General features: G+C 40.0%; 1 protein-coding gene and 1 long non-coding RNA gene across 4 annotated transcripts in view; both read left to right on the top strand.

Moving 5' to 3' along the window:
- Window positions 1-26,233, top strand: part of LOC117512002 (partitioning defective 3 homolog) — a 1,323,734-nt gene that overhangs the window by 1,152,901 nt on the left and 144,600 nt on the right. The gene's annotated exons all lie outside the window — the stretch shown is intronic.
- Window positions 1,644-25,493, top strand: LOC117512032. Its single transcript, XR_004561187.1, has 4 exons — window positions 1,644-1,655; window positions 2,460-2,464; window positions 10,924-10,930; window positions 25,360-25,493. It is a non-coding gene; the product is annotated as an uncharacterized LOC117512032 (long non-coding RNA).

Raw genomic sequence — 26,233 nt, forward strand, 5'->3', positions numbered from 1 at the left:
AGCCAGAAAGTTGCCATTTGAAATGACTTTAGTTTTGTGTCATGTCTGTGATCTGCTTTTTTCTACAAAATTAAACAACTGAATGAACATCCTCTGAGGCCGGTGATTCCATAATTTTTGCCAGGGGTTGTATATATATATATGGGTGTGTTAGTGTTGTACTCTGTAATTCTGATTGTCGCTGACAGTTTGTCATTGACAGTTCAAATGAAAGGTTGAATCTAGGATCATTTAAATATACACTTTTTACTTTTTACATTTTTTTCTTCCAGGAGATGCTGAAAATGTATGATTAGATACAAAATTAATTTGGTTTCTGGGGCCCCACACGCCCTAGACCCTGGCTCGACCCCCTGCAAATTTTCCTCGGATTTCACAATTTTCATTTCACAGCCCTGTATATATTTGAATATTTTCAAACCCAAAAATAAAAAGTGTGTGTCATGTCTCTGGGGTTGTCCTTGTCAACAATCTGAATGACCTTAATTTTATTTAATCACTCTCATCCAAACTAATGAACTTAACTAAAGCAAAGTCACCCACTGACTGCCCTCACTCAAAGACAGTAGAACCATTTGTTTAGGCTCTATCTTTCAAGTGAAAAATGAGTTCACTTTTTAGTTTAGTTAATTGTAAGCTGACTGCATTTACATAGCACTTTTCCATCTATATCAGAAGCTCAAAGTGCTTTACAGTAATGCTTGGCATTCACACAAACACACTCACACACCCAGGGTGCTGCCATCACTACACACTGGAGGCAACCTGGCCCCTTTCACACCGGGCCTGTGTGGAGTTGCATTGTGCTGCGTATCTAGTACACAGGAATGGCTGCGTATGTTGCGGCCAGGGGGGAAGCTTGGCCCGCCTCTTCTTCTTCTGTGGTTTTGAAGCTTCACTGCCAGCAAAGTTCAGTAGAGTCCAGCAGGATAAATAAAATTTAGCAATGCAGGTATGCACTGATAAAAAACCTAAAAGGACTTTTCACCGGATTGGCGTAGGGTAGCGTGCAATTGGCATGGTGTACAGTAGCGCAGTGTTGCGTAGACTTGCATACAGAAGCGGAATGTTGCATAGACTTTTTTCATGGACCAAAAGTCCATGAAAAAAATTAAACACATTTAATTCTTTTGGTCCATTTTGCGGCCCCCCTTGTATCCATCAGCGTATTGCCACATAGCCCTGATTTTCTGGCCAGATGAGGGTTTGAACCGAGGATCTTCTGAACTCAAGCCCACTGCTTAACCACTAGACCATCACCTTCCCTGGTTGACATGTTGTGCAAAACATATCATATTTAATCACATTTGCTGAAAATGTTACAACTCTTGTCCAACCTCTTCACAGTCTAATTCATTACAAAGTTTTAAAAAGATATTCAAACTCTGATTTGCAAAATTATTTGTCAATAGTTAGTGTATTTGCAATGGACAAAGGGTGACAAATGACCTCCCCTTCACCCTACATCACTTTGTAAATCTGCAGCAAAAAACAGGTTTGTGTTGTCATGGCGACCGAACAGCCTGTCATGTTCGATTCATTATAAACACTGATTAAAGTGCTGTATGGCAAGTTTCCCCGTTTACCTCGGCGCTGACACACAGGCACTCACACAGCTTACAGCCCCCATTTTGTATTCTCTGTTTGATTTAACTGTGAAAAACTTTGCGTCTGTCTGTAGAACTTGGTGCTTTACCTTCTTAAAAGTGGAAGTCTTCAAACAGACCCAAGAAGTGTACTTTCTCTCTCTCTCTCTCTCTCTCTCTCTCTCTCTCTCTCTCTCTCTCTCGCTCTCTCTCTCTCTGTCTCTCTTTTGCCACAAGCAGGGTTACATTATAGTCACGCCCAGTGGTGGGCACAGATAACCAAAAAATTAACTTTAATAACAGATAATCAGATAACAGTCCCTATATCTACACCACTGAAAAGACAAAGTATAATTCAGGACAGAGAGGAAAAGTCTTGAAGGCTACACAATATCTGGGCAGCTTGTTTCCACTCAGAAATGCATTGATCTTGTTTTCAGTAAACCATTAACTATTTTCCACATTGTTGTGCAGTGTACATCATTCATAAAACAGTTAAGAACATTCTGGTGAAAGATCTTGGAATAGGTAAGTTTTTGTTCATCAACATAATGATCTTCCTCACAAGTGTACCACCACTGTGTCTACTATGCATGACTATGGCTAATTCAACACCTGCAAGATTCTTTTGATTTGGCACCATGGGATGTTTTTCTGTTTCCAAGCATGAACAAAAAGTTAATCATTGAGGTTGCTGTTGATGAACAGCATTGAATGCAGCAGGGATTTGTGGTTGGCAGTTGGCACAGTTGGCAGAAGACTGAGGACTAGCAAGTCAGTTATGTTTAAAAAAAATCACAAGGAAACTCATTCCAGGTCATGTTTAAAATCAAAATATTTCTTTGAAATGTTATTAGTTATCTTCAGATAGAGGTCAAGTCAAGTCTTGGAGAATGCACTGATGCGCAGTTTGCCACAATCCACAGCACCATGGAACCACTTGGGGTCTTGAATGACAACCACCCAAGCAGACAACTGGTTCATTCCCACATCTCTGAAAGCCAGGTGAAACATGGGTGTCCCCTTGGCGTACTCCATCTACTGGGGTTATCAACACTCAGGCACCTACGTGCTGGATTATGCACAAAGAAACGGGCCACATGGTCAAAATGTCATAGCTGACGCTCCCTCACAATGCAAGTGATACTTCTCATCCTAGTCTCTCTTAGTAATCACTCATTTGATACAAAGTCATTCCAGCAGCACCCAAAAATCCTTTGAAGAGACCTAGTACCAACGAGATCCAGTCGTTGCCTTAGGTAACTGGTTAATGTACAAGTTTCACAACCATACAGCAAGACATGCAGCACCAGGACCCTAAAGATTTGGACTTTCGTTTGCCTGCAAAGATATCGGCATCACCAAACACCTTTGTCCAGTGACCTCATAACTCCACAAGGTCTCCCCAAGCGCCTCTCGATCTGAAAGGCTTTAAGTGCGAAGTGAAGTGCAAAGACCTGGAAGTGGCCTAATCTCTGTGGGTGGATACACCTACTTTTGGTCTGGCCATTCCAACAGTCGGTGTATGGAGGGAGTGGCAGTTGCTGTGGCAGACAGATCACCATCTTCCACTGGTATCGGATGTTATCCTGTTCAGATACACATGTCAAATAAACATATTAAAATATTGCCTTTGATAAAACCAATTTATCCTTTCGGTTTCTTTCCTTTATTTGAATTCAGTGTATTTGCTGATATCAGGACCTTAAACTCGTGCATAAAAACAGTCATTCTGCTCACCCGTATGACATGTTTAACTGTTCTTGAAATGTCACATGTCTGATGGTATCAGACATTTAAAAGAAATTACCTAGGTGTTTTTTGGGCATTGCAAAAAGAAACACAAGGCAAAATCTTCAAAGAAAACCTGTGAAGGTTTCTGTGGTGCCGGTCATCCTGAGACCTGTTGTCAGTGAGAGCAGGATAATGTTTCAATGATCAACTTGTCTGGCTGCTGTGGGAGCCAAAAAAAAAGTAATTGAAAAAATAATTTGTAGTTGTGCTTTGGTATATCGCAGTGCATTTTCACAAACAGAAGTCATAAATAGGAACCTTTTCAGATCACATTTGTGTGTGAAATGTTTGACAGCTCCCTGCGGTTTGATGTTTGGACCATAAGCACGTGTTTGCTTGCAGCATTACAGGAATTCATCCTGATGCAAACTGCTGAAAGGGGCTACAAAGCTGTGTGCAGTCATCTGCTTATGGCAGATCCCATTTAAAAGATGGCAACATCAACAACGTCTTATTGTCTTCATGAAATCCCAATATTTCTTTGCACAGGATTTAATGTTTTCTCTTTTCTCTTTCGGCGACTGCTGCTTTCTAGCTACATCTCACCACACTGACAATGTGAAGCCTTTTGCTTTCATTACACTGAGTAATTGGCATATTGACTTTTTACTTCATGGAAGGTGGTGGGATTTCTATCTTCCAGTGAAACAGAATTTTTTTGAGAGTATTGTTTTGTTTCTTATTACACGGTCTCTTTGTTACCAGCCTAAGTCGCTGCCCTTCATAAATATTGATGTTTAACCACTTGCACTGCAGTGCACCATCTCCGTTCCACCCCTGGTGTTTGGGAAGATACTGAGGCATCTCATCTAAATCCTAACTCTGGTTGGTTATGCTGTGCATAGCAAGATGTTCTCTCTGAACCCCCCATTGCTTCTATAAAAAAGTGCCATTCCCTGGTCTGTGTTCTGCTAGCCTAGTGCACCATGTCGCTTGTTTTGATCTTAGGTGACAAGTGAGGGTTTTTGCAGACGGGATAAGAAGCAGGCGGCACGGCACACGGAGAAGGTAGCTTTGATAGTCAAAATTAATGAGGCTGGATATGTTTGGCTCCGCTCATTATGCCTACACATAGACCCTGAACCCCGAGGGCCAGGAGCTCTGCTTCTCGTCTTTGTGCCGTGATCTCTCTGTCTCCTGATTTAGAGCCTGCTCTATTCATTTCTCTGTCTCTCTTTGCTACTTTTGCTGTCTACATTCCTCCATCCACACCCCGTGTCGCAAACCTCAACTGTCTCACGCGTGCGTGCGTAAGAGATAATATAATCAGCTGAGCGTGGTTGGAACAAAAAGTGTGTCGTGTCGGCTTGATGTGAAGCAGACGCCTCTTCAAAGACACGTTAACATTCCACTTCAGCCCTTAGTGCAAGTGAGGTAGCAAGGTGGAGCGAGTGAAATCGTTTCCTCCATTCTACAAAGGGATCTTTGAGCAATTGTAGTGCTCAGAATTTGTGTATGCACTCCCCTATCTGATCCTGCTTGTGTTGATGTTTGCAAACAAGTATAAATATATGTTCATAGTTGAAAGTAAGAAATACAGTGTATTTTTTATTCTATCCAAAATTTGACTTGTTGCAAAATGAAGCCTGACAGTAGTATGCAGTGTGTGTGTATGTGTGTGTGTGTGTGTGTTAAGGGTTGATGGGCTTGAGGTTGGTCTGGAGATAAGAGGAACATCTGTTAGTCAGTCTTTATCTCAGACAGAGCTCCTGGCACACCACAGTAGGAAAACCAGTCTAATCAAAGCCGACACACTGTAGGATGGGGGGGGGGGTCCTTGCTGCCAGCTTTGAGACCCGCCCTGGTTCAGTCCTGGCACCGTTATGCATGAAGTGACCAAAGCCATCTATCCATTTTGCTCCTTTTTTTCAAATTATATTTTATTTTATTCATGCATGAAAATTCAGTGTTCTCCTCAAGTTTTCTTGTGGGCACACTGATCATGCTCTAGAATTTGTATCTTTACCATACACTGATGAGAGAGTTTTTGAAATGTTGGCCTTTAAATTGCACATTTTTGGACACAAAGCCTACAGGGGTGGGCAATCATGTGCCATGAAGGGTCGAGACACTGCAGGTTTTCCTTGCTACCAGTCACCTCAGCAAGTGATTTCATTGATGTACAGGTGTTTATGTTCAGGGGAGAAGCTCATCAGCAAACCCACCTGATGAGGTGATTGGTTGCAAGGAAAACCTGCAGTGTCTCAGCCCTTGTTGCCCACTCCTGGCCGAGAATAACTCTCAAAAGTCATTTAGACATCTCCTAATTTGAACTTAAACAAAAGTACCATGATACTGATACTGTGACTTGAAATATCCTCTTAACTATATGTAACTAGTTATACACTAACTTCATATTTAGACCTGTTGTAATTTCAAATCCAAGATATGTTTGCTTTTTCCGCATATCAGCCTTAGACACTCTCTCATGTTACGTTCATTTAGTTTTTAGGATTTATAACGTTCTACACAAATATTTCAACTGGGTTGTTTACAGGTAGCTTCATTAAAGGACAGAAGTTTGACATTTCTACACCAATCTACTGGATCTCTCTTTTTTCCTTTTTCTTTTGTCCATGTCAGTTTGTATGACTTCCATTTATTTTGTCAATGATAATGAGTATGCTGAATCACACTGTGCTGTATACACAACTCACGCCATTTCATGGTGGCATCATGAAAAGTAAATTAATCTATGGTTCATGATACCATCACAAAATGCATTTTTCGTGACAGGAGCATGAAATAATTTCATGACAAAAGCATCAAATGCCGGGTGAAGTGAGGTGGGGGGGCGGGTGTCTGTGGGGGTTGGGGGAAGGGAGGGGGTTAAGTTAGGATTAGGCGAAGTGGTAGGATTAGAAATAGTAAAATGAAAAACCTTGTCACGAAAATGTGACTCATTTTGTGATGACACTTAAAAAAGGCGTGACGCTGGACTAGCATATGTAGATTTTTTTAAGTGATAGTAATTATTTAACTAAAGGGTAACTCAGTCTTCTTCTTTGTACCTGCTTTGGAGTAGGTAATGTTCTTGCCTGCATATGCTTGTTTATTTGCAGGATTTAAACAAAACTACAGTAATAGGGCACTGCAGTCTCGTTTGAACCCTGCGTGATATCGCGGGATTTGACCACTTACGGGGACAGCCGGCCCCATTGTGCAATATATACACAGCATAAGTTCACATGGAAAAATGGTGTACTGTTTTGTTTTCGGCTGCAATCACTGAAGCAGTCGCGAAAAGTGTTTTGTTTTGGTTACCAGTGGAGAAGGGAAGACGAGGCAAATGGGAGACGTTGTGTTAGTAAGTGTTAGCCTACACAGCTAACCAGAGTAGCTGCATTCTCTCACCTGCAAAACTGCCTTGACATGTTTGTGCTCCGGATCATAAACAAATTACAACACATGTCCACTTTCCCACCGCATCATCACTTTTTCTTTGCATTTTCACTTTGTTTGCGTGTAATTTGCCCAAAAACTCAGAGAAAATGCCGTGTTTCTTTTCCCCAGAAGTAGAGAAATTACATATGTGTCATATTTTACTCCTTTAGCACCCGCCCTCAAAGGAGACTGCGGTGCCCAATTACCAATTTTAGTGACACTTGGTGGTGCAATGTCCAAAATACAACTCATTACATTTTGACGTGGATCTCAAAGGATGGATGAAAAGGACAGCAATGAGGATCAAAGATCATAAATGAAGCTCCAAGGACAGCAGCCAGGTCAGAGTTCAGCAATTGGGATTAAATGTCAACATTCAGGTTTAAAGATCAGCAATCAGGGTCTGAGGTTGATCAGGATCCCTAGATTGTCTGTCTGTTCAGTTAAAAATGTATTTTCGAAACGTGGAGAGCATAGACATGAGTAGGGATAAAGTAATTTGGCTTTGGGCATAATTTCAAGGCTTTGGGTCCTTGAAAGCCTCACAGCATTTTTTTCAGTTAGATTTCTTTTTTAGTGTTTGTAGCCTTAATTGATATGTTTAGTTTTTTTTTCTCTACCCTACTTATATTACATTTTTGAAAACCATTTGATTAATTTGGGAGAAATCATTTTAAAACAATTAATTTAAGAAGCTAATTCATGAAATCAAATCACTCAGCCATCCAATGCATTAAAAACTATCCATACAACACTGCCAACCTATATTATTAATGGCCGACATGGTAACAGTGCAAAATATGCATGTGTGTCTGCTTTGTGCACTCCTGATCCTATCAGATCTCAGAAGAGTGGATCCTGAGTAGTACTTGTATGGGAGTTCACTTAGGGCCCCTTCACACATAGTACGACTAAGTACAAATCAGGGTGAATCATGGCGAAACAGCTCATATGAGCGAACCACGAAAACATTGAGCTGACAGGCAGGCGTGCACGATGCCGCTGCGATGGTTTCATGCACGCGGGAACATAGTGCGAGCAGCTGCAACATGTGTAACCACATCGCACAGCTGCTGTGAAAATAAAAAAATAAAAAAAATTACATGCCACCCACGGGATTCAAACCTGCACTTTCCAAAAGATCTGATTGCCAGCCAGAAACTTTACCACTGAGCTACAATCTCTGTCTTGTAAAAGGTCCAGAAAAATGCCTGATACAAGAAGGACACGGATGTATTTAAGAAAAAATAAAGCCACATACCATATAAACACAGCATTTTATTGAATCCCTGTTGTCAAGTGGGCAATACCAGTATTATCCGTCTGTTCCTCTGTAGATGACCCATGGTCACAGACATACAGTCATGAAATGACATGAATGAGAAGCAGGGCACTCTTATCACGTCCACATCTGCTGGTGGCATGTCCAGCTGGCCCCGCGTGTGTGTCCTTCCCAACATGCGTGTCTTGTGGATGCTGTCCTGCAGGACATACGCCGCGTCATGTGGAACAGAGTTCACGTGGATGATGTGACATTCAGAACGCCCGCAGCATGTTATGATCTGATGGTCCATTTCACCTGGGGTAGCCTCTCAATATGCACACCGTGCACATGCACATTGCAGCCCATTGCAACATTGATATATGTTTTTATGTATGTCTACATGAGGACAGCAAGCAGACACACGCACGCCACAGTGGTCAGTTGTTAGAGTTCTTGTCAGTCCAAAAACAGTCCATGTTCCCCAACCATGACGTCCAGAACCAGAGATCTCCACAGCTGTTCCTGTTAGTGGACACACCCCCTGTTAGTTCAGAGCACACACCGACGTGTCACTGTGTCTGTTTGTAAAGCCAAACTCGTGGGCCACTTAGACAAATTTCACATCCAGCTTGACAGTGATCGTCTGCTGACTGTTGTGTTAACAGTGCGAATGGCCACACATTTTCTAAGTGCCAAGCGAGTGATGTTCGACGTTCGTGTGTGTCAGCTGAAATTTGGCCGACACCTGCCACGAGAGGGTTCAATGGGCTCTCACACCGCACAATCTGTCTTTCAGCTGCTGGTGTGCGCATATAGTTGTAGCAACAGGTGTAACAGGCGTTGGAGACAGCTACCATTTTACACATATTGCATACGATGCCTGCTTCATGCACACGTCATGCCCAATTTGACCACGTTCGTACTATGTGTGAAGGGGCCCTTAGGGAAACAAGGGGCTGTATGTCTGTTTCTCAAGGTAACACTGGAGTTGTGTCAGGAAGGGTATCTGGTGTGAAACGTGTGCCATATCCCAATTCGGATCTTTATGGGATCTGCTGTGGCGATCCTGAACAAACGGGGGCATCCAAAAGATGAACATTATTGTGTCATAAGTCTATGTTTGCCTTATGTAGCACATGGTAAACAGTCTCGATATGAATTAAATAATATCAACAGCAATATATGTCATTAGTTGTCATAAAATGCCCAAAAGCTTTAGTAGCTATACTAGGCAATTTCATGGTTTGAGTTCATTCAAAGCTCTATTGCTTGTGTCCTGTTGACGCAGATGTATTTTATTTTCATGACTTTTTTTTTGTTGTTGTTTTATAAAATGGAATTTCTTTCGTATAATGCAATTGTCAGTGGTGAGTTGTGCGCTCAGTCATATTAAAACATTATTAATCAAGCCTCTAAGGTCATAAAAACTGAACGTGTCCACCAGGTATCAGCAGCAGCATTATGAAACTTTATCTTCACTGTGTCTTCTGAGAGCTGCTCACAGCTTCACACACTGCAACTTCAAAAATCATGTCACTGTGATAACGGTGTACATGGGTTGGTCTGGTTTGGTCTATTCCCAGTACACACAGTAATATCAGTGTTGGCATGCTGATAACAATACCGGTAAGCGTGCACCCCTGCCGACTTTCTGAATATCTCAGGCTTGGTAGCCCCAGGCTTTGGCTCGGTGACCTGCCGAGTTGTCCACTAGTAGGGAAACACTAAAATTGATTTACACTGTCACACTGTAGAGCTACTCAGTGCTTGTACTCTAATGGCACAGATTCAGTGCTTTTGCTTAAGGGCATGCTGAAAGTAGTTGAGGAGTAAGGGCCTGGGATTTTTTTTGTTTTTCTCATTCTCTTCCATCAGAAGTCTGGAACCAGCGTGCCTTTGCATCCTCCAGGCTAAATATCCTGATGTTACAGCAGTCAGATACAGTTAAGGTTTTGCTTCCAGAAAACAAAGCTAGTTTTCTTGCAAATGCCTCATCACTCCTGCCACTGTATTACCAGTACTGGCACTGTCAAGCATACTAAACCTTCAGAACCAAACAGAGTACCTGCTGTGCATTCTGATTCTGACTCAGTGGATATTGACCGCCCCGTGGTCTCATTGTGTAAGTAAGTAAGCATGTTTCATCTACACAGTAGTTCCAATATGGACCTGCATACTGAATTGGCACATGTTTTACACCGGATGCCAGCTCCACATTCCATAGAGAATGAGCACAGGTGGTCTTGAACTGGGAACCTTCTGTTTTGGAAGCAAGTGCACTAACCACCTGGCCTCCATGCTGCTCATTTATTGTTTTCTCTGTTTCTCCCACATTGTGTGTATGTCCATATGTGTGCCAGAGGTTACTCCAGCTTGGATGTTTTTATGACTGTGGACCTTAAAAAGTTTTTTGCATGTACAGCAGAAATAAAGTGATAGATGTTTGTATATAACACGTGACCACAAAGTCATGGCAGGATTTCTGCACTTAGCAATTGCTGATGATGCAACCATTTGCTGTTTGCTACATGCGATTGTGTATCGTGTTGGCTTTGAGTACTTTTTTGTTTTTTGTTGATCCTTTTCTTCTGATGAGGACAGTTTGCAGTAACTGGTGACGTACTTGCACTTAACTTGCAAATAGTTTGCACATTGCCAACATATATAAAGTGTTTTCAAAACCCTGCATCTGTTCTAACTTCATTGCAATGACTATTCACGCATTATATAGCATATATAATTAAAAGTATTATGTCACGCAAGCTAGTGGTTGGTAAAAGGTCTAATGATTCGAGGTGTGCTTTGTCACTGGGTGTCTCAGTGCATTGTCCTGCCAATCATAAGTGCTAACAGGTATGTACACATGTGGTGACTCATTGGGAAGCAGTAATGCAGCAGGAGTGTATGTACACACTTTAACCCTCTGGGGTCCAAGGGCATTTTTTTGGACAGTTCACTCGCCTGGCATAAATGTTTTATTATTGCTGTTAACAGCACTCCCTGCATCCCACAATCAAGTTTTATGTCTCTCTTTTTTCAGGACAACCTGTGCTTTCAGAATATATATGCTTTTGTTGTGTTTTATAAGTGTAATAAAGGTTTACAATCAAAAATAAGGAATGAAAACGTAAAGCGAAAAATAATTTTCCACACTCATTTATTCAAAACACACAGCAAACTATAATAAACAACTGTTTTTACACTTTATAAGGTAATTTGAGGTCTTGTGTGAAATACTGTACAACAAAAAGGTTCAAACAATAAACACAAATGCACATTTTGAACAATATATACAAAATGGTCTATGCGTTTTTTTGTCTTCATGGTAAAAGCAACAGAGTTATCCGGTAACATTCACATGAAAATTATTGGAGCAATCTTGATAGTTACACACTCTTTGTTTGAGCATGTGACATTGTCATCAGAGGCTCTCCGTCTGCTTTCAGTGATCACTGTGCGTAATGGCGCAGGGTGCATTTGGAGCCCAATAGTATGTACTCATTGGAGCACCCAGGGGGCTATTCAAATGGGCCAACTAGTGACATATCACTCCTGAAAACGATCTTTGGTTTTTCACGTGAGGTGAATCTGCCCTACGATTGGATTTTGGAAAACCATGTGACGGTGAACCAATTCCGATTGGACACTCACATTGCGCATGTCATCACACAGCTTCTATGAGGAGTACAAAGATGGCCGATGGCTGGCTCGAAAGTCCGCGGAGTCAACTTTTCAGCAAAAGAAAAAGTAAGTTTCTATCTCATATCATTAAAAAAGTTATTTAGAATTTAGTAAAGCTTGGTCTTAGCCGTCGTATAAGACGGCGTTGACCCCAGAGGGTTAACCGCGTGAACAAGAAAGCACATGTCAAATGTCCAATCAAGGGGCATTAATTAAAATCTTCACCAGTAGTTACTGAGGTAAGACATCAGAGCCAGACCTTCTAAGGAGAGGCCTCCTCTCTTTATGGCCCAGTCACACGGCACACGACGATTCCTGAACGAAGGGAAAAAGTAAAAAAGTCACAATTTGTTGAGAAAAGGTGGACGAAAGAGCTTTTATCACCGAACAGTCTGCGAAGCAAGAGCGCAAAAGGGACAAAAGAGGAAATTAACAAAACCGAAGCTCACGATCTCGACGAAACGCACCTGGAGCCACAGCTGGAGCACCTAGCACCTGAGTCAGTCAGGTGCTCATAGCACCTGAGTCCTGGAGAAACTGCAAACAGAATCTGTGGAGATCTGTGTGCACGTCGGTGGTCCACCTGCTATGGTTCCTCGTCCAGAACAAAAGAGGGATCATGTCCATCATTATCAGAATCCACACTGTCTGTTGACATGCTGCGCACTCCGTCTTCCTCCAATTAAAAAAAAAAAACAAGTGCGCCGTGGTCACTGCTGTATCACTGTATTATGTTCTAAGCTATATATATTTATTTATAACAGAAAACTGTCAGAAGGGAGAATAAATATAAATATAAGTGTAAAGATGTTTGAATATATCAGAACAGTAAATTAATCAGTGCGTGTGAATGCGCGCATTGAGTAACGTGCGGTTATTTCCACCAGCTGATCACTGATCCACAACGTGAATTCTGCCTTCCAGAACAGCTCTTTATGTCATCATTTTGAATGATCTACCTGTTGCCACATGTACAGAAGGACTGGATTATCATTCCTACACTCAGATTGTTATATTTAATAAAAATAATAAGCGCACGCATGAGCTCCTGCTGCCGCTGATGCTGCATTCAAGTACCGTTGGAAATTACACAAACTTTTTTGTTGTTTCAAATTCAACAGTTGCTTGTGGCAAAATAATTAATTATATCCACACAAAAGATTAATTTTGGCCTATGTAAGATGCCTGAGCCCATTGAAGCTGCCCCCCCACACAGATAAAAAAAAATCCAAGCAAGCAGGCTGAGTTTACCCTGTAATTTCCGATGTACTTGAACACAGCAGCAGCCTCAGCGCTCACAAACCGGCTTCTACACTGTGTGAAAACGTTCAGCTGCTCCAACGAAGTCAAATTAAACAATAATGTTACAAAAACTACACAAACGCTTAAAAAACGTCAAGAACTACAGCAATACGAGACACAGACAAATTGAGGTTTTCGTTGCCCTTCGTTCAAAATTTTCAACAGTTTAAAAATCCTGAAGAAGCGCCCGCTGCAGGAACGAGGCTGCGCGAAGGTTAAACGATGCCAACGACAGTCAACGAAGGTCCAGATTTCTTGTTTCGTCAGGTCTTCGTCACCCTTCGTTAAGTGCTGGGTGACTGGGCCATTAGTTGGTTTGGATGCTTCTGGATCACACGGTCTTCCTAGTTGTGATGTGTCAGAAAAATCCCCACATCTACAAACCTAAGTAACACCTGCATTAGTGCATATTGGCTCATAGTGCATGAGCAGGCAGTATCAAAGCTCTACACCATTAGATATCTACATCCTATGAGCAGTTACCAGTCCCCACTTCACATTTGTACCTCTGATTCTCTCATTCCTTTTTCTGTACATCGTTGTAGTGCTACATATACATTTTACCACATCATTTCTGTCATATGCAATCTAATTTCTTTCGCTGCACTCCCTTCACTGCCCCTGTCTGAGCTGTTTACATCTGTGCTGGTCTCACCACTCTCTCATATACCTTATTTTACACTATTTAATTTATGAATTTGTATAAGACGCCAGTGATCCACTCGCTCACTGTACATTGTTAATTATATAATGCCTGAATAGATCCTTGGCATTTGATTGGTGGTTTGTATGTTACGTGATATGGATTATTCGTACCATTTGCCATTGTTGCCTTTGCCAATGTTCCATTTAACTTGGATACGTCTCGTTGAATGGAACATTCCAGCTTTCACCTCATGAAATATTCTTACCATTGCACTCATAAACATTCATTATTTGTATATTATTGGTCACTTGCACAGTAACACTGCGATGCATTGTGTGTTATCACCTTTTTCTGCCACACATCATGGGTATTTATTCACTCTTTTCAATACCTCTCACTTTACACTGACCTCTAAACCCTGGTTTTCACTAAATCTCAAATATTTTTTGTTATTGCTATTAATCTTCTGTTTTACAAGGCCCTTCTTCATTCTTCCAATTTTCTTCCATGCTGTTGCTACACAACACAATGTCATCTGCAAAACGTATGCACAAAGGATACTAGACTTTAATCCCAAAAGTCAACACAACCGCAATCCAGTTAAAAAGGTAGGGCTTAAACAACATTCCTGCTGCACATCTGGAGTCTCTTGCTCTGAAGCTGAGTCTAACCCGGATTTTTGCTCCCTCAAACATTTTCTGAAACATTTGTGCAAATATCTTTTGATAATCTTTGAGAATCTCCTCTTCTACTTCCAAACTTCTTGACATGGCACCTTGTTCTAAGCCTTCTGCAAATCAATAAATATCATGATCATGCACTAGCTTTTCTTTGCTTCTGCACAAACTGTTTCACTGTGTACAGTGCATCATTTGTTTTCAGGTGAGTCCAGCTAATAACTGCATTATATGAGAGGATGACACGTAGTAAATGTCTATATTATTATAGAGATTTTGTCAGTTGTGATTATGTAATTTCTATTTATTTATTTATTTATTTATTGTGCAATTGTTTGTTGACTGGACCCCTTTGAATGATCATTCATAATAAAACACACCGGACAGCAAATACAATCATTTTGTATTCTTGCAACATTGAGGCATTCATTTTCATTTTAATAGCTGTGAGGAAAAAATATTGCCACCAGGGGATAGCATCTTTCATTCTCTATAAAGCTGCGAGTCAAAGATTATTATTTTCTTTCTCATCTGTGTAATGAAAATTTATTCCAAATAGAAGGGCTTATATTTATGGGAATTAGTTCACAAATGAATGGGCAGTGATAGAAACAAAAGACTGCATTTGAATTGCATATCCTGCATAGTTTTACAAGGGGGTAATAGGAATCAAATGTTTCACTTTTTATCTTTTTTTTTTCTGATTGGTTTTAAAGTTTTATGTTTGTATGAAAAAGCAGACCACAACTAGAGTGAGTAATAATATTCTATTTGGGAAAAATTACATCTGGAAATTAGTCCCTTTAATTTCATATTCGATTTGAGAAAATGACTGAACCACTTTTGCCAGGAGAATGGCTCCCATCTGTAGAAGTCTGTCTTTCCTGGCAAGCTAACACACATACATTCCCAAATATGGAGTGCTGATTTACTCTGCCCATTCCAAAAGTCAAAAGTCACAAACCAATCCCCCCATAATGACTTAATTAATGCAATTTTCTTTTCTTTTTTTTTTAATCCTTGCCATGTCAGCTCTCACACAGGGAGACCTTTGACTTGTCAAGGCTTCTACCTCCCTAAAATGCCGATGTCTTTGTTATGCTGAGTCTTAACATGTGTCACTTTCACTGCTGTGCTGTTTTCCCGGCATGTTTAGATTAATGCCAAATTGAAGCCCTGCTTGTCAGGAGAAATTATGGCATCACATCCCACGTTGGAGTAAAGCCAGCCATCTTCTTTACATTCATGTTATTTAAAGATGGACTTTAAAAAATTAGCTGCCTCTTTCTTCTGAACAAGCAGTCAGGGATTTAAGAGACTGAGATGAAGTGAACTCTTTGTGTAATTGGGGGCAAAAAGGAAAAGTGTTTGGGGAAGGAATACGGAAGTGTTGTCAGGTACGGTGGGTTGGCAGACAAACAAAACCTAGTTGTGGATTATTCATTTGCAAATAGTGCTTTATCTAAAGATCACTAAATATCAATACAGTTGTATGCACAAAATAAAAAAGAAAACATTTTAAATGTTCTCTTTAAACTCCTGGGCCCGTATCCACAAAGCATCCTAAGGCTAAAAGTAGCTCCTAGTGATGCTTTTCTAAGAAAAATCTTAGAATTCCTCGAATTCTTAGACATCCCTTTAGAATGTTCCCTTGGTACGATAAATGTTTAAAAAACAGCTTAAGCCTTTAAAAAGCTCCTAAGGTGCCAAACTGTTAAGAGTAGGGAGGAGGACTTTTAAGAAGCCTAAAAGTGTCTTAAGCAGAGAAGATGGCGGAAAAGACAGAGAGGAAGGAGAGACATTCCCTGTATGTTGAATGATAGTGATCCAGTACCGGCTTGATGGTGCAGGGATAATGTTTATGGTTGACCTCATCAGGAATGAGTTTACTTTTGTTCATTACAACATTGTGATACCTGGCTATGGAAAAAATCTGAATTGCATCTAAATAAATATTTGTGTGTGTATTGAAAATAATGCTTTTTAGACCAAATATAATAGAATACCCTTTATTGTGTGTGTGTATATATATATATATATATATATATATATATATATATATATATATATATATATATACACAGTAGTGTTCAGAATAATAGTAGTGCTATGTGACTAAAAAGATTAATCCGGGTTTTGAGTATATTTCTTATTGTTACATGGGAAACCAGGTACCAGTAGATTCAGTAGATTCTCACAAATCCAACAAGACCAAGCATTCATGATATGCACACTCTTAAGGCTATGAAATTTGGCTATTAGTAAAAAAAAAAGTAGAAAAGGGAGTGTTCACAATAATAGTACTACAAACTCAAAACTACTATGTTCAAACTGCTTTTTTAGCAATCCTGTGAATCACTAAACTAGTATTTAGTTGTATAACCACAGTTTTTCATGATTTCTTCACATCTGTGAGGCATTAACTTTGTTGGTTTGGAACCAAGATTTTGCTTGTTTACTGGTGTGCTTGGGGTCATTGTCTTGTTGAAACACCCATTTCAAGGGCATGTCCTCTTCAGCATAAGGCAACATGACCTCTTCAAGTATTTTGACATATCCAAACTGATCCTTGCTATCTGGTATGCAATATATAGGCCCATCACCATAGTAGGAGAAACATGCCCATATCATGATGCTTGCCCCACCATGCTTCACTGTCTTCACTGTGAACTGTGGCTTGAATTCAGAGTTTGGGGGTTGTCTCACAAACTGTCTGCGGCCCTTGGACCCAAAAAGAACAATTTTACTCTCATCAGTCCACAAAATATTCCTCCATTTCTCTTTAGGCCAGTTGATGTGTTCTTTGGCAAATTATAACCTCTTCTGCACATCTTTTATTTAACAGAGGGAGTTTGCGGGGGATTCTTGCAAATAAATTAGCTTCACACAGGCGACTTCTAACTGTCACAGCACTTACAGGTAACTCCATACTGTCTTTGATCATCCTGGAGCTGATCAATGGGTGAGCCTTTGCCATTCTGGTTATTGTTCTATCCATTTTGATGGTTGTTTTCCGTTTTCTTCCACGTGTCTCTGTTTTTTTTTTTTTTTGTCCATTTTAAAGCATTGGAAATCATTGTAGATGAACAGCCTATAATTTTTTGCACCTGCGTATAAGTATTCCCCTCTCCAGTCAACTTTTTAATCAAACTACGGTGTTCTTCTGAGCAATGTCTTGAACGTCCCATTTTCCTCAGATTTTCAAAGAGAAAAGCATGTTCAACAGGTGCTGGCTTCATCCTTACATAGGGGATACACACAAAATTGACAAACTCACTGACTGAATGCCACACTACTATTATTGTGAACACCCCCTTTTCTGCTTTTTTTTTTTTACTAATAGCCCAATTTCATAGCCTTAAGAGTGTGCATATCATGAATGCTTGGTCTTGTTGGTACTGGTACCTTGTTTTCCATGTAACAATAAGAAATATACTCAAAACTTGGATTAATCTTTTGGTCACATAGCACTACTATTATTCTGAACACTACTATATATATATATATATATATATATATATATATATATATATATATATATATATATATATATATATATATATATATATATATATACAGTGGTGGGCACAGATAACCAAAAAATTAACTTCGATAACAGATAATCAGATAACTGAAAAGTTATCTTCGATAAAGATAAAACAATAAACCACCCAAAAATGTATCGGAAGTTACAGATAACCGATAACAGATAAATTCCAGTATTACTTCTGACACATCTACAACTAGTAGTAAAAGTGCCTCTTTTTGGAGCGAGGCGGAGGGGAAGGCGAAGGGCTACAAATCCCTCCGTTTGGAGGGGTAGGAGGAGCTTACTGCTGTCTCTGAAAAAACAAACATGGCGCCAAAAGAGCTGCACAAATGAAGCGGCTTTCATTACAAATTACGCTGTTTAGAAAGTTATAACTTGCCAAAAAACTTTACAGGCAGTTGTCTATGACAGCAGCGTGTCTGCTGCTGGATGCATGTTGCGTATGTTGTCGTTCTGAAGAATATCGTAACGTCGCTCGTGCGCTGCGTTATAATGCATATACACACGAACGCTACGATAAGACACTTTTATATCTCACAACGGAGAAAATCATGATAAAGTGTAAGCACGTTAATTTGTATGTTCATAAATCTATGGATCTCATATCAATCCCTGCTGTTGGATTTCAAGGTCTGTAACACGTGTGTATTTTGTAAACAAACGGAGCCCTGAACACACTCATCTAATAAGCTTTCAGGCAGAAAATGAAAAGTTTCATCAATGGGAATAAGTTGGAAAATATATACACACACATGTATATGTGTAACACATAACCTGACGTCCTAATAGACTGATATTATTTGTCAAGGAAATTTCTAAAGGAAATAAGGCTGGATGCAAAAAATGGGAGAATTTGAAAAAGAAATAAGGTTGTAATTCCATTAAAAAAGTGAAACTTGTATAATGTATACATTCATTGCACACAAAAAAAGCCATTTGCAAATCCAAAAAGTTGATTTGACAATCATCTGACATAACCGGGGTCAAAATAAATAGAACACTGCTATCTACTGGTTCCCACATGCTTAGTGAACACTACTGACCAGTAGATGGCAGTAGAGGCCTTGAAAACAAAATTCCAGATACAGTAATCCCTGTCTGCTACATTTAAAATGCGTGGAATTTAACAAACGCAAATAAAACCAACATCTATAAACGCAGAGAATATATTCAAGAGAGTTTTAGGCACTAGAGTTTAATGCTGTTGTCTGTGGAGCCTGAACAGAGTGTCTGAAATGCATTTGTCCTGTCGTGATGTACTGAGATTACATCATCCTACCCAAAATGCATTGCGGGTCACAGGATGTGCTCACAAAACCTTAAAAATGAGCACATTACTTTAAAACTAAAACATATATCTGATATTTTCACTTAATAAAACTTCAGACATGACAGTAATTTTAAATAACTTGTCCAAAATTTGCTTGGTTTGAACCATAAGTTAAAAACGTATGCCTCTGGATGACTTAGGTGATATCCGCAGCCTATTGGTATGGTGTTAAAAGAATATTTTTTTTCTTTTGGGGCTGTTTCTCTTTTGTTTGCAGAGCATTGAGATGGTTTTTATACAAGTGGCTCTCTTCTGTTAGCAAAGGTTATAGCTGTGCGTCTGTTACAAAATTTTTAACAGGTGAGTGCTAAACTAATTTTAAAAATGCTTGTCGCTGTTCAGCTTTGTTTATTTTGTTTATCGGTTTAAAAGTTATCGGACAAAGATTAATCAGAAGATAATTGGTCCAATAATGGTTTTTAAAGTTATCTAAAAAGATAATCTGATAAAGAAAACATTATCTTCGATAATTATCTGTTATCGGATTATCGGAAGTGTGCCCATCACTATATACGAGGGCTGTCCGTAAAGTATAGGTCCTTTTTATTTTTTCAAAAACTATATGGATTTCATTCATATGTTTTTACGTCAGACATGCTTGAACCCTCGTGCGCATGCGTGAGTTTTTCCACGCCTGTCGGTGACGTCATTCGCCTGTGAGCACTCCTTGTGGGAGGAGTCGTCCAGCCCCTCGTCGGAATTCCTTTGTCTGAGAAGTTGCTGAGAGACTGGCGCTTTGTTTGATCAAAATTTTTTCTAAACCTGTGAGACACATCGAAGTGGACACGGTTCGAAAAATTAAGCTGGTTTTCAGTGAAAATTTTAACGGCTGATGAGAGATTTTGAGGTGATTCTGTCGCTTTAAGGACTTTTCACGGTGCGAGACGTCGCGCAGCGCTCTCAGGCGGCGTCATCAGCCTGTTTCAAGCTTAAAACCTCCATATTTCAGGCTTTATTGATCCAGGACGTCGTGAGAGAACAGAGAAGTTTCAGAAGAAGTCGGTTTCAGCATTTTATCCGGATATTCCACTGTTAAAGGAGATTTTTTTAATGAAAGACGTGCAGGCGGATTGCAGCGTCGGCTCGCAGCCGCCGCGACGCTCGTCACAGGAAAAACACCTCTGTTGGAAGCCTTGAGGACAAGTTGGAACATCTCCAGCTGATAAACAATTTCTCATATACTCACTCCACTGAAAGCCATCAAAAGCCGCCTGGATTTTACAAATGGTTATCAACACGGAGGTGCTTTTCCTGTGCCGCCGCGCCGCGTCGGCTGCGTCCCGACGCGCGGCCCCGTCCGCACGTCTTTCATTAAAAAAATCTCCTTTAACAGTGGAATATCCGGATAAAATGCTGAAACCGACTTCTTCTGAAACTTCTCTGTTCTCTCACGACGTCCTGGATCAATAGAGCCTGAAATGTGGAGGTTTTAAGCTTGAAACAGGCTGATGACGCTGCCTGGGAGCTCTGCGCGACGTCTCGCACCGTGAAAAGTCCTTAAAGCGACAGAATCACCTCAAAATCTCTCATCAGCTGTTAAAATTTTCACTGAAAACCAGCTTAATTTTTCGAACCATGTCCACTTCGATGTGTCTCACAGGTTTAGAAAACATTTTGATCAAACAAAGCGCCAGTCTCTCAGCAACTTCTCAGACAAAGGAATTCCGACGAGGGGCTGGACGACTCCTCCCACAAGGAGTGCTCACAGGCGAATGACGTCACCGACAGGCATGGAAAAACTCACGCATGCGCACGAGGGTGCAAGCATGTCTGACGTAAAAACATATGAATGAAATCCATATAGTTTTTGAAAAAAATAAAAAGGACCTATACTTTACGGACAGCCCTCGTATATATATATATATATATATATATATACACACAATACACACAATAAAGGGTATTCTATTCTATTTGGTCTAAAAAGCATTATTTTCAATGAGACGCATTTGTCAAAAACTGAGCTAATAGCGACACCGGGAAAGCACGTTGCCTTGTTGCTTGTCATCAAGCTGCCACTGTCAACGTTCAACCCAATCCAACTTTCGCTGCCCTGCGCTGTGACGTAGCTTTGCGTTGTCCAATAGAAACAAGGCTTCAGGCCAAAACACGAAAGACTGCAGTGCAGAAACCACTTATCTGTATAAAACTGTTTTAGACAGGTCAGTGGCAGAAACGTGTCCCAGAACTTCTATTTTATACACAGCAGTTTTCTAAAGAAAATCCTTGCAATTTTTTTTTACCTCAAAATTAATTTCTGATTACTGTAAAAAAAAAAGTTTAGAACATGTAATTAAAATAGTAAAACAAATGTTTGAAGCCTTTCTTCATCTGTAAATAAAACGAAAACTTAACTGTTATTTCAGATTAGATGATTTCTTGTTTAACATAAGGAACCTTAAACATTTATTTTTAGACAAAATTAAATATTATTCATATCTCATTTCAACCAGAAAAACAAATGCAAGTGTTTATTATAAATGCAACAGGAGATAATTTAACAATGACTGCAGCGTGTTGTACAGTAGGATTTCTGTGATATAAATCTCATGATGAACTCATTTTTTAATTGAATCATTTCAACTTGTAATTACATCAAAATATGTGATTGCCTTTAACGTTGTGATCAGGACAGAGTAATTTCTAAAAATGAATTTGACTAGTGATGTGAATGTTTTAAAATTGTTCACAATAGGGACAGGCCTTCTACCTGTGCAAATGTGTTTTGACTTAACTTTGATTTCGTGGACATTTCTAATGATCCATTCATTTATTGTTAACATATAAAATGAAACAGCTTTGTAAAAAAATAATAGTTGCTGTTTAAAGAGCCTTTTATTTAGAAGCAGGTGATGTTATGCTGGATTCTCAGGACATTTAACCAGATGAAGGTCTCTTCTGCAGGTTTGACCTCTGGTGTTGTTGAAGATACTTTTCTCCCATTTTGAAGAGCAGAGATGTTTTTTTCCGACTGGACTTCATGGTGTTCACCTCATCACTGGAAGTTTTTGAAGTGCATCTGTATTTAGGTTGTTTGCACAGCAAATGTTCCTGATTGGGACAAAAAAAAATATTTAAAATATAAAGAACCACTAAACAGTAAAAAAAAAAAAAATCTGTTATTTAATGTTGAGCTTTTTGTGGTCTTCGAAAAAAGCTGTAGCTTTATTTGCTAAAAATAAAAATAGACTGAACTATTTACAAATTAAAGCATTCACTCAGCTCTACTGTGCTAAAAGGCTAAGCTAACGTTAGCCGATCATTCAGCAGTGCAGTAAACGTCACGTTTCAAGGTATCAAGGTGTCTTTATTATCCCTCCAGGGGCAGTTTGTTGTGCAGCGAGCAGTAGAACACATTCATACATACATAAACATAACATGATCTTAAATATGGCATGAAAACTCAACAAACAGTAGCCATAATAACACAACATAAAATAATAAGAAAGCCTAGTTATAAACCACTCATGTGATGGTGTTTAAAAATCTAATGACAGTGTGAATAAAAGAGTTCTTGTTTTATTTTTAAATTATTCTGACATCGATAAAGCAACAGAACTTAGCTCCGTTGGTCAAACAGGGTGTTTGTATACATCCAAAAAGTGTGAAATTTCGTATTGAGTCCATCTGCTCCATCACCCCAGCTGCCTGTGTCGCTGTACACGGGGATGAGGCCTGAACTGCGGCTTCTCCATGCAGGTCAGCCAGCTGTCACGGTTCGATGGATCCCACCAAGTCATCAGTCCTCCCTCCGCTCGGCGTTACTTCAAAAAGTAGCTGAAAAAAGCTTCTCCCAGCAGGGTGATGGGAGACTCGTTCTACTGCTGTTTTTAAAGCTTTTTTGTGGTTCTACAGATGCAATTGCAAGAAGGCGATCACTTTTTTCGAGTTGTGGAGGAACCAGCCAGAGTGTGACGTAGCAATCTACGCCCCCTTGCGACTTCTGACACATCTGATGTCAACTGCTGCGCCCAAAGCGTGCTATCTGAAAGGCCCATTAGCGATATCAGTAGCCAAAGCCTAAACTCACCTGTTTGAGAAGAACTTTGCTTGTGTGCTGCATTGTTCATTTTTGCTTTGGATTACTGCACGTACCAGTGCTTCTCACAGTCACCATTTATGCAGAATTACCAGCATGGGGATTAAACATAACAGTAAGATAATCAGTATAACTAGCATGTTGCCTGTGAGGATTCATTGGCTCTAGATTTGGTAGTGTTTATAAAATAGGTAGCTGACATTTTTTTACAGGTGGTAATAAATTATGTAAAGTTTCTGTAATGAGTTGGAATGGCGTGTGAGTCCAGAATGGTGTTACAACTTTAGACATTAGACCTCAACAGTCTGTAGTACGAGGGCTGTCCGTAAAGTATAGGTCCTTTTTATTTTTTTCAAAAACTATATGGATTTCATTCATATGTTTTTACGTCAGACATGCTTGCACCCTCGTGCGCATGCGTGAGTTTTTCCATGCCTGTCGGTGACGTCATTCGCCTGTGAGCACTCCTTGTGGGAGGAGTCGTCCAGCCCCTCATCGGAATTCCTTTGTCTGAGAAGTTGCTGAGAGACTGGCGCTTTGTTTGATCAAAATTTTTTCTAAACCTGTGAGACACATCGAAGTGGACATGGTTCGAAAAATTAAGCTGGTTTTCAGTGAAAATTTTAACAGCTGATGAGAGATTTTGAGGTGATTCTGTCGCTTTAAGGACTTTTCACAGTGCGAGACGTCGTGCAGCGCTCTCAGGCAGCGTCATCAGCCTGTTTCAAGCTTAAAACCTCCACATTTCAGGCTCTATTGATCCAGGACGTCGTGAGAGAACAGAGAAGTTTCAGAAGAAGTCGGTTTCAGCATTTTATCCGGATATTCCACTGTTAAAGGAGATTTTTTTAATGAAAGACGTGCGGCACAGGAAAAACACCTCCGTGTTGATAACCATTTGTTAAAATCCAGTTGGGTTTTGATGGCTTTCAGTGGAGTGAGTATATGAGAAATTGTTTATCAGCTGGAGATGTTCCAACTTGTCCTCAAGGCTTCCAACAGAGGTGTTTTTCCTGTGGCGGAGCGTCGCGGTGGCTGCGAGCCGACGCTGCAATCCGCCCGCACGTCTTTCATTAAAAAAATCTCCTTTAACAGTGGAATATCCGGATAAAATGCTGAAACCGACTTCTTCTGAAACTTCTCTGTTCTCTCACGACGTCCTGGATCAATAGAGCCTGAAATGTGGAGGTTTTAAGCTTGAAACAGGCTGATGACGCTGCCTGAGAGCGCTGCGCGACGTCTCGCACCGTGAAAAGTCCTTAAAGCGACAGAATCACCTCAAAATCTCTCATCAGCTGTTAAAATTTTCACTGAAGACCAGCTTAATTTTTCGAACCGTGTCCACTTCGATGTGTCTCAGGTTTAGAAAAAATTTTGATAAAACAAAGCGCCAGTCTCTCAGCAACTTCTCAGACAAAGGAATTCCGACGAGGGGCTGGACGACTCCTCCCACAAGGAGTGCTCACAGGCGAATGACGTCACCGACAGGCGTGGAAAAACTCACGCATGCGCACGAGGGTTCAAGCATGTCTGACGTAAAAACATATGAATGAAATCCATATAGTTTCTGAAAAAAATAAAAAGGACCTATACTTTACGGACAGACCTTGTAGATGTCAACCCTTTTTTGCCTGTTATTACATTATGTTTTTATGTTGATTTACTGTCTTAATGTATTTATAAATTGTTTAGGTTCTTGTTATCATTTACACACTGTTAATTTATCATGATTTTATTGTTATTATCAGTATTATTAATATTGTTATTTTTATTTTATTTTTACTTCTATTTTGTCACTTGATTTTTAAATGGACCACAATGGAAATAAATGTTTTCACGTTCTTGTGTCATGCATGTATTTTTAACGTATTTACATCATATTATGTATTTACGTTGAACTTACTAAATAAACCACGCACACACGCTTTTAATATATAGATAATCGGCATGCAAATGACGTACATTCAAACATTTTGAAGCTGTGTAACAATTCGTTTAGTTTTGCTGTTTCATCATCATGACATTTCACTGTCCATTCATAGCTAGGAGTGCAGAGCGCATTTGTTATTTTATTTCTTCTTCCCATTTTGTGACAACCAATTACAGCTCTGTCCCCTCTTTGCTCAGAGTTTCTCTCGGACACCTCTTGGATCTCTCTTAGGCTAGGATTCCTTGCCAAGAAATTTTAGGCTAGGTTAGGAGCTCTTTGAGAGGGCTTTGAGTTGCTTCGCAGATACGGGCCCTGTTCTTTTACATGTGGAATTACTTCAGATGTCTTTACTTAAACTCGATTGAACTGGTTTTAAAGCAGGTTTGACCGACCTGGACATGTATATGTTTACGTTCAAAAGATCAAAAGGTTTAAACTTTTAAGAAGGTTTTTGTGTGTGTGTGTGTGTGTGTGTGTGTGTGTGTGTGTGTGTGTGTGTGTGTGTGTGTGTGTGTGTGTGTGTGTGTGTGTGTGTGTGTGTGTGTGTGTGTGTGTCTGTGTGTTACTTTGAAGCAGTACTTTCAGCACCGACTCATCTGTGGTCAGATATACTCAATACGTGGAGGTCTTTCAGAAACAGAAATGTAGGGACAAGCGCCAATCAACAACACTTTGAAACCTTCCAAGCTGATATCTGTAGAGGTCGGCAGGCATGGAGTAGATAAGGATAAGCCTTTTTACCTCCTATTTCCCTTTGCTTCCCTCTTCTGTTTTTTTTTTTTTTTGTGCCTTTTCTTTTGCACTGAGCCAAGGTGGGTTTGATCATGGTAGTGGGGGTGGCTTGCCATATCTACAATTCAGGTGCCCTGGTGAGCCAATGCTGTGGCATCTTTTACATGTCTAATGTCAAGATGAATTTGCATTGTACAGTGTGGTACATGTGTTCCAACCTCTAAGCCATTATCACATGTTCAGTAGGCCCACGCTGCTTTAAACGGTTCAAATGAAATAGTCCATGAAGTATACCATCACGTGGGTCTTATTATAATC

This window comes from Thalassophryne amazonica, chromosome 1, assembly GCF_902500255.1.
Source record: "Thalassophryne amazonica chromosome 1, fThaAma1.1, whole genome shotgun sequence".
Lineage (NCBI taxonomy): Eukaryota > Metazoa > Chordata > Actinopteri > Batrachoidiformes > Batrachoididae > Thalassophryne > Thalassophryne amazonica.